Genomic DNA, 12452 nt, shown 5'->3' on the forward strand with positions numbered 1-12452 from the left:
GCTGTCCCTCTCTCTCTCTCATTCTATATTCTGCCTCTCCTCATAAGTATTTCCTATTTCTGTCTCCCTCTCTCTCCACTTCCCCTTTAATTTGTCTGGATTTACCCTTTAATTTGTCTTTCTCTTCCCTTATTCCTCTTCCCCCGTAACATGCATGAACTCTTGGGTCTCTCTTTTCTCCTCTTCTCTCTCTCCCTCTCCTCGACCCCCAGTCTTGTCCTATCTACTCGGAGCTTAAAAGGATGGTGATGTTTTATTTTTCACCCCTTCATTAGTCCGACATCTCTGTTGGAGGAGTCCCCCCTTCACTTAATATTTTGCAACAGCTCTGTCTGCTCTTCTATTGTGCAGATAGTAAATCATTTCAAATAATGTCAGTGGAGCATTTTTGCTACTTGGAATCTATCTCCGTAACCCGGTGCCATTCATTCTTACCCCAGCACAGTCGAGAACCACGTGGTGAAAAGCTGCCTTGCAATGACAATGACTTTAATGTCTCTAGACTGGATACATCCCAAATTTAGCAAGTGAAGACCGCCTGCTACCTTTGAGCCCTGTCAGTTGATGTTCAACTTAAAATGGAGGAGGCATGAGTGAAAAGTGTCAGAAAACTACAATAATATACGGATTGCAAGTCTCTGACTCATAACTGTTAAGGTAGGGCAGGCAGCAGGGTTTTAGATTTTTCGAGTGGGTCTGAAGTTCATGCAAGAAAGCCAAATGAGAGCGGTGCCACTAATTTTCCAGATTTCCTCAACACAAGAAAACAGGCTAGCAAAAATCCACGGTGTATTGGCCATATGCTGAGTGGAAAAAACCATCCGCTCCCTCGGCTCTCTCCTCCCTCTACCCTCGGTCACTGGGCCTCTTTCTCATTTCTTTCGCTACTCATCTCTTGACTGCACCAGCTCATCCTTCTTCCAGGAACTCCCACCTCTCATTCACCTCTGGCACTCCACTGTCCTTCCCATCTTCAAAGCCCACTTCCAGGAGACCTTCCCTGGTTAATCTCTCACCTCCCCATTCTATTTTCCCACCTACTTTCCCTTTGATACCTGCGTGCCACCCAAGCACTTGGATATTCAACTCTTGCTTAGCACTTAAGCACGTGTCTTTATACTCTATCGCTTCCCCATAGCTGCAGTGTATTTTAGTGGCCATTTCCCAGCTAGACTGTAAGCTCCTTAAGACCAGGGATGAGGTCTATCTGCCTCCCAAGCACTTAGTGCAGTACTTTATATACTGTCGGTTGATCCGGTATTATGATGCTGTCAGAATCGCTGTGCCTGTGCACATCTTTAAAAGGAGGTGTGGCTGAGGGTGAGAGGATGCTCATTTAGGATTCTCTGGGGGGCTCGGTTTTCTGTCCCTATGAATAAGGGTGTTCTTACGTCAACACAGCGTGGATACGAAGTGTCTTTCTGCCCCGGTGCTCTCTGTGAACTGAAACCATCACCCCATAACTAAAGAGGATTTTAGAAAGTGGAGATCGGCCAGACCACTTGAATGGACCAGACCCTTGAATTCCAGAGTGCTGCAGAGAGGGAATTTTGGACAATAGACTCAAAGCTCTGTAACTTCTGGTCCTGGCAGTGGAGTGAGACAGGCCATTCAGAGACTAGAACAAGGCTTAGTCATTAGTCCAACTTCGGCTCCAGTCATACGGTGCAGGGATAAGTCGATGGTGAGGAGTCCTACGCTTCCATATGCTAATGGTCCTTTTGAAGCTTCTGGACTATGGGCTCAGTTTAAGATTATCTAACACACAGAAATGGATCCAGAATAAATAGCATCCTGCTCTCAAGATGGGAATGTTTACAATTGACTGGTCTGAAGCTTTTTGGAGTCCAAAATTCTCCAGTAACCTAACAATCCCCCTCCCAAATGGAGCCCTACATTGTAAGCTTGTTGTGGGAAGGGGATGGGTCTGCTTACTGTTATATTGTACTCCCTTAAGCACTTTGTACAGTGTTTCACACACAGTAAAGCACTTAATAAGTACAACTGAATGAATGTCCAGATTTTCAGGGCTTCCTCACAACCAGGCCCAGGGCCTGAAAACCAAATTTAGGTTCCAGCCCACCTAAATTCCTGGTCTTTAAAATGTTTTCTTCTCACAAACAGCTCTCAGGCTAAAAGACTGCAGTCCTTTTAAATAATCCTGGGCTCTGACTGGAATAGGCAACTAATTCCCAGGCTGGGGAAATAGCCAACATGGGAGCAGCAGACAGACAAGATAGAGGTACTGAAACATGGAAGCATTTGATAGAACACAAACCAAACTGAACGTATCGCGTTCAGCTTTGTTTTATCCCAAGTTAAGTCCACACATCCCAGGTCAAGCTGTCTGGTCCCAAGCCATGCAGAGCCCTATACCCAAGAGCCTAAATCATGGGGTGAGATGGAGAAGGTTGGAAAATGCCACTCCTACTTTTTATTTCTACTTGAGAATTTTTTTCAAATGCATCACTAAATCATAGATTTTTAAAAAATCACATTTTGCTACTAGAGCCTTCATCTGACTATAGACTTAAGTCTGCTATTGAATTTGCACATAATGAGATGAATCGATTGACATTAGCTTTAGAGAACTGAATATCACCCCAAACAGCCCCTGCCAAGCTTCTCTCTCTCTACGGTGTTGGCATGGGGCATTTCTATGCCTTATTTTTACCCCATGCTTTCATTTAGAGGGATCTGGAAAAAGGATTGAGAAATAGAACAGGCTATTTCTGCTGCAGAAAAAATCCTTATGTAAAGAGTCTTAAATTCATCACTTTAAATTAGTGATTTTAGGCACATCAATCACAACATTTCCATCCTTCACAGTGAGTGTTGTCATATGAGCCAACCCACACCCGAAAAGATTCGGCCCTCAGAAGGCAGCAATACCAGCTACTTAAACCTTTCTCTTCACTGCCCCTTCATCCGAAATCCCCAAGTCCAACATTTATAGCCCCCAGAAGGCCTGCCTCCAAAGAGGGAAACCAATCCTGCAAGCCACTTGCTTGCTGTATGACCTGAGGCAAGTCCCTTGGCTTCACTGAGCCTCAGTTTCCTCAACTGTAAAATGGAGATGCAATACCAGTTCTCCCTTCTATTTAGACTGTAAGCCCCGTGTGGGACCAGAACAATGTTCAACCTGATTAATTTGTATCTATCCCAGTGCTTGACACTTAAGTATAATAATAATAACATCTCCTGGTGTCAAAAAACAAAATCATACCTTGAGCGACCAAAACCACATTGCCAGAAACCTTGGGATGATCCAAGACTCTTCTCTCTCTTTCATGTCCCATATTCAGTCAGTCATCAAATCCTATCGGTTTTTCTTCCACAACATATCCAGAATCCACCTCTTCCTCTCCATCAAAATAACACCGGTCCCAGGCACTTGTCATACCCTGCTTGACTATCGTATTTGCCTCGTCACTGTCCTTCCCTTTCCAGTCCATACTTCATTCTACACCCTGAAACATTTTTCCTGAATGTTGTTTGGCTGACATCTCCCATTACTCAGAACCACCCACTGGTTGCTCATTTGCCTCCACCTCAAAATGAAACTCACAATGATTCTCCCTTCTACTCATCTACTCTCATCTCCCACTACATCCCAGCTTGCACTCTTTTTTCCCTCTCAAACTGATTCACTCACTGTACCTCATCTCTGTCTTTCCCACAAGCTCTTGCCTCCTGCCCGGAACTCCTCCTCCTCCACACCGACAGACACCGCTCACCCCATCTTTAAAACCTTTCTGAAATCACTTCTCCACCAGGAGGCTTTCCCAAATTGATTTTTAATCTCCCTATTTTATATCCCCCCTTTAACTGAACAGGAAGGAGTAAGAAGAACATTGATTTTTAAAAAGCTTCATTTACTATCTCTGCGGTTTTCAATCTGTGTTCAGACTCTGTACTTTCAGCTACATCTGAGTTTCAATAACACGGCATAGTCTATTCTCCAGCATGGGAATTTGTTCATTTCATACATCATTTACATCATGCTACAATGATTACCCAATGTCAGCACATAACCTCCGGACTGGGAAAAGATGAAAGAGAAACATATGCATATGTGTACCGTGGCACTGAAGTTGCAGGGCTATCATTGAGGTTGAAATGGAACTCATGATATTTACTTATAATCTTTCACTCAAAGCAAATAAGGAAAAAAAGATCTGTGGGACTGGAATTTCCCATCTTAGTCTCACCTAAGCAGTGATGAATTCAAGGCAAATTTCATTACCATGGACTGACCCATTTTTCCATTAATTTGGCTAAACATGAAAAATAATCTATTAAAATGTTGGGTATATTTGCTTCGTAGAGACTGAAAACATTTTTGTTAGACAGGTGGGGTCTAAGCCTAAAGGACAACTTCAGTTTGTAGAAAAGTGGCTTTAACAAAATAAAAGCTGTTTAGCTCTCCGTCTTTCAGGAGATGCACTTAAATTATTGGTTCCTCCTCTCCCCATCGCCCCGACTCCCTCCCTCTATTCTACCCCAATCCCTGCCTCACAGCACTGTGTATATATAGGTACATATTTATTCTTCTATTTATTTTATTAATGATGTGTATATATCTATAATTCTATTTATTTATATTGATACTATTGATGCCTATTTACTTGTTCTGATGTCTGTCTCCCCTTTCTAGACTGTGAGCCCATTGTTGGGTAGGAATTGTCTCTGTTGTTGAATTGTACTTTCCAAGCGCTTAGTACAGTGCTTTATATACAGTAAGTGCTCAATAAATACAATTAAATGAATGAATGGTTCCATTAATTTCAAAGAAAATCTAGTTTATTATAAAGGCAGGTGTGGGCGGGGGGGGCCTCTGAACATTGTTCAGAACCATGAGGAAAGTTGAATACAATTCAATATCTATTCCCTAAATCTCCATCTTAACCCTTCAAAGACATTGATGCATATACGGTGCTGTCACACGGTAAGTGCTCAAGAAATACTATTGCATGAATATCCAGCTAACATAAAGCTCATTCTAGCATGCAATACATAAATGGGGTTCTCAGGAAGTAATCAAAGACATGGGCATGTCTTCCTGCATGAAAGATTCTGACCACACCAAATAGGCCTTGGATGTTTAAAGAAAAGGAAGCGCGTGACCTTGATTGCGTCCTGGTGACACTAGACACGTTCAACTATTATACTCCACTCACTGCACAAATGAATCCTGAAGACCTAAAGTGACTATTGCTCTTGGAATTGGGGAAGCGTCAAATGCACTTCATCAGACTCTAGAGTGGTACAACTCTGAATTATTCAGAGTTATAAAACCTTCAAATTTATGTTCTGATTTTACATTTGTAATTATCTAGCTGAGAACAAAGGTCCTTAAACCAGCCTCGAGTGGTGATGGTGGAAATGTTGCTTCCAAGCAAAAGAGGGCTTATGCAGAGAACTGATAATAATAATGACGATGGTATTGGTTAAGCGCTTACTCTGTGCCAAGCACTGTTCTGATGAAAGCATCGGAAAGGGTAACTCTAAGGACGGAGGGTAAAGAAAATGATCTAAAGGTACAAAAAAGCACGAATTTACACAGGGACTTCTGGATTTGAAAATCTGGGACTCGTGCTCTTGGTTAGAACAACCCAGACTGCAGCAACAAGGAATGACGCGGATTTTTAAGCTAACACATCTTCAACTCAGGATTTAGGCAAACCCAGAGTCCAGGAGGAAGGTTGGAACACACCCATTTCGAAGGGCAGCAGCTGCCACAAACCAAAAGACAACATTTACAACTGCAGAGTGCTAAAGGGGCTGTAAATAGTCCCCCGATATTTTCAGCCACAGCAGCACATATGGATTGTGATTTGCAGGCCATGGTATAATCTTTTAATGCAAAAAATGGGGTGGGAGATTGATGGGTAGATTGCTGGCATATAAAAGGGATTTGAGAAGTCGGGCATGTAAAATGCAACTCGATCTGTAGTGGTTTCCCTAGGCTGTGTGAAGGGGGTCCGCTCATGAGTTTTTGGGGGGCGGTTTGGGCAGGTTTTGATAGCGAATAATAAGCCTCGAGGATTTGCATTCTATTCAAGGGGGCTTATTGTTGGATTAGCATTAGCTGTTAATGTGGTACAAATGAAGGCATTAAATAGGGAGAGAGATGAGAATATTGATGTAACACTCCTGCTTCAGTGCTCATTTAAATATGGTATTAAAAAGTTTAGAACCCAAGGCATTTGATCTGGGACTACCGAATGACTCATAACTGGTGTCCATTTTTCCATCCCTGATGTTACCTAGGAACAAAGCCAATAATTCAGAAAAATATATATTATTGAAGTAACAGATTCGGCCCTAAAACTTATAGCTGGTATTGTCTAGAGGTTCTGCCTTTTTCAGAGACAGGAGAGGGCGCTGAGGTTGGCGAGGAATATACATTTATGTAAATCCATTCTGAGGAGTCATTTGATAATCACAGCATGCACATTCACATTTCAATACAAATGATCAAAATATGCTAATTTTATTGGCCACACTGTTGGCATAAAGGCTAAAACAAGGGCTCCCTGGAGCCGGATATATTCACACCTGAATAAAACCGTCTTAACCATTTTCCTAATTACTCAAATGCCAGTTGTCAGAGGATGTTTGTCAAGACTTTAAAAATTCTACCCTACCAACTTCAACTCGTTTACACTTCCTTGTTCAGGGATGCCTTGCTGACTCAAATCCTTCAACACTGATACTCGTTTTCATGCTAGAAATGTAAGAGCAATTCCATCCCTGGGCTTGGTGTCCATTCAGCGCTCTCACAGTCAGAGCCAGGAGAACATGATTCTAGTACAGGATCCAACTCTGGCTTGCTGAGTGACCTTGGGCAAGTCACTTATTTTTTTATAGTATTTGTTAAGCACTTAGTATGTGCCAGGCACTGTAACAATAATAATAATAATTTTTGTAGTATTTGTTATGTACTGTGTGCCAGGCACTATACTAAGCACTGGGGTGGATAACCCAGTGTTTAGAACAGTGCTTGGCACATAGAAAGGGCTTAACAAATGCCATCATTATCATCACTATAAGCAAATCGGGTTGGACACAGTCCCAGTCCCACGTGGGGCTCACAGTTTCAACCCCCTTTTTACAGATGAGGTAACTGAGGCATAGAGAAGTGATGTGACTTGGCCAAGGTCACACAGCGGACAAGTGGCGGAGCCGGGATTTAGAACCCATGATCTTCTATACTAAGTGCTGGGGTAGGTACAAGCTTCTCAGATTGGATACAGTCCCTGTTCCACATGGGGCTCACTGTCTCATCTGAAAATGAGGATTCGAAACCTGTTTTCACTCGTACTTACACTGTGAGCCCCATATGGAACCGAAGTATCTTGTGTATACCTCAGTGCTTAGTACAGTACTTGACAGATAGCAATCCCTCAAAGATACCACAATTAATGCTCTCATGTGAAATGGCTCCCTGTTGAAGTATTCACTAGAATAACAAAACACTGGGTAAACTGAGAAAGCCTGTGTCTTTGTTTTGTGGATGGATGTCTGCAGACAAAAGAAAAGGCAGGCAGTTAGCATGAGTTCTTCGAAAAATCATCTTAGTAGTTGATTGAACTCTCCTGGGATCCTTTGATCTACTATGGCCGTCTGCAAATCTCTGACCTGACTTTACAGGAAGCTCTCCTGATTGTTCCTTTCAACTTCTAGCCTTAACTTGTGACCTCCCAGAGCTTGTTGTTTCTAGTCCTCAGCGTTTTGTCTTCTATTGAACAGCTTTACCAGTTAGGTAATTCTTCCTCCTTTCCCTCATTCTCTCTCAATATTTGTTTTGATTCAGAACTTCCTGTGTGCCAAGCACTAGGTTAAACTAATCATGTTGGACAAATTCCCTGTCCGACATGGGGCTCACAGTCTAAGGGGGGAGAGAGTGCAGGTATTTAAAAACTCCTTTTAACGTATTAGGAAACTGATGCCCAGAGAAGTTAAGTGACTCGCCCAGCTCACACAGGAGACAAGCGGTGAAGTCTTGATTAGAACCCAAGCCTCTTGACGCCCAGTCCTGGGTTCTTTCTACATAAAATACCTCTCATAAAATGGAAATGTAACCTTTGTTATGCCATGCATTTCCACTTCTTATATGTCTACTGCCTGTATTCACTAAACCATAAGTAAGCTCCTTGAGGGCAGAATCCGGTCTACCGACTCTATGCCGTTGTACTCTACCAAGTGTCCAGTGCAGGGTTCGGCACATAATAAGCGCTCAATAAATACCATTTATTGAAATCCCGAGGTCCGCCTGCCCTCAAGTGACTGACAGCAATTCAACCTTTTTCATTCTCAGTCATTGTATTTGTGTCATGGGTAGCCACTGGACCATCTCAAATCCAGAGAGGCTGGAGGCAGGATTTAGGAAGCAGCTGGGGTCTGGGAAGTCTCCCAGGAGAGTGAGAAGGCTGATCTCACTATGCATATACCCAAAAGCTTCATCCAAACCTGCCTGGTTTTAGCCCTAACGGGGTGAATTGTAACAAAAAGTACAAAGTAGAAAATCCCTCTCTCCTTAGCTGGCTAAGAATCCAGATATCATTAACACCATTAATACACAGATGGATTCCGAGAAACTTTTTCATTCTGCTCTGAGATTCTTCTTGTGCACATTCAGACATTGTTTAGGTGGTCGTCGGTGTTAAAGGTGGACGGTCCTCTTAATACTCATGGTATTTAATTGTGACATTTAAGTGCTTACTTTGTGCCAAGCACTATACTAAACCCTGGGGTAAGATACAAGATCACCAGTTCCCACATGAGGTTCACAGTCTAAATGGGAAGGAGAACAGATATTGAACCCCCATTTTGTAGATATGGGAATAATAATGTTGGTATTTGTTAAGCGCTTACTATGTGCCGAGCACTGTTCTAAGCGCTGGGGTAGACACAGGGGAATCAGTTTGTCCCACGTGGGGCTCACAGTCTTAATCCCCATTTTACAGATGAGGTAACTGAGGCACCGAGAAGTTAAGTGACTTGCCCAAAGTCACACAGCTGACAAGTGGCCGAGCAGGGATTTGAACCCATGACCTCTGACTCCAAAGCCCGTGCTCTTTCCACTGAGCCACGCTGCTTCTCTACTGATGCACAGAGAAGCTGTGACTTGCCCAAGGTCACACAGCGAGTAAGTGGTGGAGTCAGGATTCCCAGAGTCCTCTGACTGCCAGGCACATGCACTTTCCACTAGGCCATGTTGCTTCTTAATTTGACTAAATCTACACCTAAATAGGTTTCAAAAATAATAGTGGTGTTGGGGCATATTGGGATTGATAAAAGAGCAGTTTTAAATTCTAATAAATTATTGGCATGGAAATATAGACTCGGGGAATAGACCAAGAGGAAAAGAGAATAATAATAATAGTGCATGTCACGTACTTACTATATCCCAAGCACCACACTGAGCACAGGGATAGATACAGGATCCTGTCCCTGTCCCACATGAGGTTCACAGTCTAATCGGAAGGGAGATCAGATATTTAATCCCCAATTTACAGATGAGGGAACTGAGACACAGAGAAGTTAGATGACTTGCTCGAAGGCACACAATTAGGCAAGGTAGGGCAGGGATTTGAACCCAGGTCCCCTGATTTCCAGGCTTATGCCCTGTCCGCTGGGCCACACATCCTGAGCTCAATCTTCCATGACTCGTTCTCTCCTTCTCCATAATAATAAGAGTAATAACGGTGTTTGTGAAGGGCTTACTATACGTCACGTACTGTGCTAAGCGCTGGGGTAGGTACAAGATAATCAGGTTCCAAATGGTGTATCGGATCCCCATTACGCAGATGAAGGAACTAAGACACAGAGAAGTTAAGTGACTTGCCCAAGGTCACACAGCAGACAAATGGCAGAACAAGGATTAAAACCCAGGCTCCCTGAGTCCCAGGCCCATGCTCTTTCCATTAGGCAACACTGCCTTTATTTATTTTTTTTAATGGTGTTTGCTAAGCTCCAATTATGTGTCATTCACTGTTCTTTCCCTTTCTTGTGGCAAGGCCAACATCAGGCATCTCTTTTGAATTGGTGCTTTGAGCCATCCTGCTTCCCTTACAATTTCGGTCTTTTGTAATGAGATTTTCAACTGCCTTCTAATTTTAGTGGCTGTTGTTTTCTCCTTTCCTGGTTTTAACCTTGAACATTAGAGCTCCATACAGTTAAGGTACCAGATTTCTATGTAATTGAATTTATTTGTGAATTTAGAAATTCTCTATGTTCCCTTTGTTCCCACAAAAGACAGTCAAGCCCAAAGCCTTGCCCTCTCTATCCTCTCATCCCGTCCCCTCACCCAGAAAGTGAAAAGAGAGACAGAAGCATGGAATTTCAAATTTCCAGTAACTTTTTCAGCATCATGGATAGATTACATATATTCAAGTCTGCTTTCACTGTGACCAAGAGTTTAAGAACCAGCTTTTCCCCCAGACTTTTTTTTTCCCTCTCAGGGTGTCTCCTCAGGAAGCGTTTAACTAAATCTGTACCACACGACTCTACTTTCATAATGCATCCCACAAGTAATCCTCTACCTCTTTGGATGTAAACAGGGGATGAGAATGCTCTGCCCTTGATCACTTCTTGGAACACCTGTTCTGGGCCAAGCTGGACTTCGACTCTCCCTTTTTCTCTCTGTCATGCTTCCATCCCCTCAGAAGTCACAGTCAATCAATCGATGGAATTGATCGCCCTGACTATAATCATGGATACGATTCATATTTGAACAATCTGTTACATCCAGTTTGGGCCTTCTGTGAGAAGGGAGAGACAAATACAGCTTCTATCACTCTGCTACCATAGCAGAGTGTTCGCCCTATTAGCAAAATCAAGTGAGAGGTGATGTTTGGCCTAGAGCAGGGGGTGAGAGTAAAAGTGCGACAACAAGGTGCTTGTGAAATGCTGATTTTCCCTACAAGTTTTCTAACGAAGCAAACTGAATTCTTCCTTCAGATGGGCATCACAAATTCAAACAATCTACATTCAATTCCCAGTAGAGGATAACGCAGCTGAAATAACCTTGATTGTACAAGTATAGGCTTTATCAGAGCAAGAGGAAACAAAGACAGCATCATATTAGCAGACTGAAGACAGGAAACAAGCATGCTTATAATGAGGCTCTTCTTCAAGATAACCTCACTGTAATGAGCTTGTAAAAATAGGCATTTTAAAAAAAAAATCATGCTATTCCCAACTTTTCAAACAGGGCCTATGGGAGCAGCAAGACATCCTCCTGTTGGCATTAGACACTCTCTAATGAGAGTGGGAGGGGTGGAAATGTGTGTGAGTGTGTCTATTGTGTGCACGTGTAGAGAAAAGTACCTTAAAGGGTGCCCTCCTTCCCTTTAGGTTGAATCCAGTGAGTACTGGATAATGAGGATATTTCTGACTGTTTTGAGAACTCTTATTAAATGAGGTTTCACCTACATACTAATGTGCAGGATTCTGACTTGCTTATCAAGTAGTTGTGAGGACAAAACTAACATGGCCACTGAATCATGAAGAGAGGCTGACATGACAGGAATGGAAGTGAGAAGTTGTCATTTGTTTTCTCCTCATGCAGGAAACAAAGGAAAGATTGAAGAACCTTCACAGATGAGGAACTCTCTGCGCCGCCATCAACGGGAGTTAAACACAAGCAAGGGGAGGAGAAGAGGTGTCTGAGAGAGCAGATAAAGCAAAGGTGACAATAACCCACACTTCACTGCCACTTCCTAAACTCACAACCTCCCTCCTACAGCACATCATGAAACCTTTCCCCTAATCCCTGTCAAAACTTTGGCTTTTCAGAAGTGGTAATCAATGTCTAAAATTTCTTCTGGAAGGAGGGGAAAAAAGGTGTTGATTCCTCCTTTAAAACTTGGGTGATTATGCAGAATGCAATTTTTCCCCTAAATCATCATAGAAGAAAGGTTAGCGTGACATTGTTTTACAGAAGGCATTTGGTATCTCAGACAAGATAAGTGCTATGTCATGACAGGAGAGTTGCTAAGGAAACAATGAGTTGGGTAGGAAGCCCTCATAACTGCATAAATTGTGAATAACCAGGACTCCCGTCATTTACACACCTCCGAATAATGTTACTTAACTCATAAAATGAAGAGACAGTGAGATAAAATGAGAGGTCACTTGACCCTCTTACCTGTCTGCCTCGATCTCTTCCATCTTCCACTTTCCTCAGTGTCTATTGGACAGGCATCTCTGGGGTCCCTCAAAATTCGGCATCGTCATTTAAACAACCATTTGCTGCTTTATTGAGTTGTTCCTCACATCCCCCGTTGATAGGTCAGTATAATTATCCCAATCACTGGAAGAGAAAATGAGGGGAAAATGATTTAGCTAATCACACAGAGCTGGGACTACAGAAGCCAGCTGCTTCAATTTTTTTTTATTTCTTTTTTCTAATGGCATATCTAAATCATGACTTCACTTCATAA

The 12452-nt window shown here is 42.6% G+C and overlaps 1 long non-coding RNA gene across 1 annotated transcript in view; it reads right to left on the bottom strand.

Moving 5' to 3' along the window:
• Positions 1 to 12452, bottom strand: part of LOC114807686 — a 162143-nt gene that overhangs the window by 38746 nt on the left and 110945 nt on the right. Inside the window, exon 3 of the long non-coding RNA XR_003755761.2 lies at positions 12158 to 12322. This is a non-coding gene — a long non-coding RNA (uncharacterized LOC114807686). The remainder of the gene's footprint in view (positions 1 to 12157; positions 12323 to 12452) is intronic.

This window comes from Ornithorhynchus anatinus, chromosome X3 (genome assembly GCF_004115215.2).
Source record: "Ornithorhynchus anatinus isolate Pmale09 chromosome X3, mOrnAna1.pri.v4, whole genome shotgun sequence".
Lineage (NCBI taxonomy): Eukaryota > Metazoa > Chordata > Mammalia > Monotremata > Ornithorhynchidae > Ornithorhynchus > Ornithorhynchus anatinus.